Here is a 2,188-nt window from a genome sequence, read left to right on the forward strand (position 1 = left end):
CACCCCACAGACACAAACAAAGCGAGCACAAGAACGCACGTTAGCAAACAAGCACGCTCGCACGCACTCTCCAGCACACAGAGCCATAGATACACGGATTAGGCGAGCCTCGGGAATGTGGACAGGGGATAAATCGTGTATATTCCATGACAAAAATTACTCGCAAGACAAAAAACTCATATTAAATAAGCAAAAAAATTAGGCTACGGTTCGTTCAAGTACATTATTTGAATTTCGAATCAAAATGGATGAAAGAAGTAGATGAAAGTTCAGAAAGGAGACAATAGACGCTGTTAAAGTCTTCTTATAACATCAACGCATGTCCTCTTGACTTTATGTGTGTGTAAAAAAATGATTGCAAGTGGGTAATATTTTTAAAAACCAATAATTGGTTTTTAAAAATATTACCCACTTGCAATCGTAATCATTACGTGGTATAACTGTTGTTTTGTTTTCTTCTTCTCATATTTCTATTGTTCTTGTCCTGAAATGAATCTTTAACACACTGAAAGACTCTTATTTCCGAAATTTTACTGAAAATCAGGTTGAAATCAACTGCAAATTTTTGTGGGCCTACATACATTTGCACCTTAAACCTTCTTTTCAGGGGCTTGTTTGCAGTGGTAGGCTGCTGGAGAAAATAATGAATGCACATCACTGCCCGACATTTGAAGGCGATTTTTGTGCTTAAATAAACCAGCAGCAAGTATAATGTATTGTATAGTTTTCTTTTCAACTCCCCATTTCTTTCCAAGTGCACGGTGTAAAAAAAAAGGATCTACTTTAAGGGGAATAACTCGGCCATCGATTTACTACTTTCAATAAAATTCGAGCAAATCAAATTCAACCATGAGGACGTCAAATTTGTAAATAGGAAGATGTTCGAGAAATATTAAGTTTTACAAATTTCAACCATAATTGCGTAAACCGCAAAATGTTACTTTTTAAAAGCGTTCTAGTAAAGGAGCATGATCGGCCCGTTCTGGTTTCAGGACAAGGACGGTAACACTACAACAGTCACCTCAGATAGATATCTAAACAAGCCGCGTAAATACACTGCAGGTTATTTAATTTTTTTGCAAGCTGTCACTGTGCAGTGACTGAAACGGTTTTGTCAATTCCTATTCTATGCGCTCCCCCCCCACACACACACATTTCCCCGACAGATTCCCACCTGAGTCTTTGGTGTGATGGATAGATTCTTTGCAGTTGCGTACAAAAATGATTCTCATCAATGAACAATTACATTTACTTTTTTTTTTTAAAACCTACTGTTGCCGTTAAGCGTCGAAGGTAGATGCACCTTTCTTTTTATAGTAGGCTAACTCTGCAGCTCTTTCAATTTAGTTTTTACTTTCTCAGGGTTCTCTTGACTCCCTCACAATCCACCTTTTGCGTGGCCTACATTTTCATTTATAGCCTGAGTATTTTGTGTTATAGGATCTCAAGGCTGGTTGGCTGGACTGGCTAGGTAACAATCGTAATAGATGAAAGATATTTTAGTTTATCTAGCATTCAGTCTGTCTGGATTGCATCTGTGGTGTAGCAGGTATGACTTTCGTCGTCGCTTGCCGAAGATCCGAATTCGATGTCCCAGTGTTTGTGAATGTATGTGTGAGTGTGTTTGTGTGTGTGTGGAGGTGGGGGGTGGGAGGGGTGACATGAATTTTGAGCATTTCGGTTTTACTGTTGGGACGTTAATTCTCAGCCCTGATTGAGCCCTGTCAGACATGGTCGGAGTCTGCCTCCAATGTTATCTAAGTTGCGTGAAAGGATGCGTAAAAAACCCAACAACACCCACATTTAAGAAAAGGTTCCGTCCGTCTGCTCTAGTTCTTTGCAGTAGCAGTAGGTAACAGTCTCGGTTATTACAGGATTCTGGCTGTAGCAGGCTGATAATAAATCCCCGAGTCTGATCTTTTATAATGTAGTGTAAAAAAAAGTGTCTTTTATTCGAGGCATTCTGATGGGTGTGCTCAGCTATATCAATGAAGCAAACTTCGACGTTATCCTAAAACAAACGAACAAAAAAACAGAGAAAACATACTAAGCAAAACAACAGTCGAAATTAATGGTGCATCGCACCTACGTGTCTCGTAATAGCCCTACTTTGATCGCAAACTTATTCTATGATGTGTCATACTATGTGTGAAGGGGAAAGGTGGGGGGGGGGTTGGATCAGTCAGTG

General features: G+C 39.6%; 1 protein-coding gene across 2 annotated transcripts in view; it reads left to right on the top strand.

Annotated features, from left to right (window-relative positions):
* The window catches only part of LOC101845316 (multidrug resistance-associated protein 1), a 63,108-nt gene that overhangs the window by 22,242 nt on the left and 38,678 nt on the right, over positions 1-2,188 (top strand). The gene's annotated exons all lie outside the window — the stretch shown is intronic.

The sequence above is a fragment of the Aplysia californica genome, unplaced genomic scaffold (genome assembly GCF_000002075.1).
Source record: "Aplysia californica isolate F4 #8 unplaced genomic scaffold, AplCal3.0 scaffold00124, whole genome shotgun sequence".
In the NCBI taxonomy this organism is placed as follows: Eukaryota; Metazoa; Mollusca; class Gastropoda; order Aplysiida; family Aplysiidae; genus Aplysia; species Aplysia californica.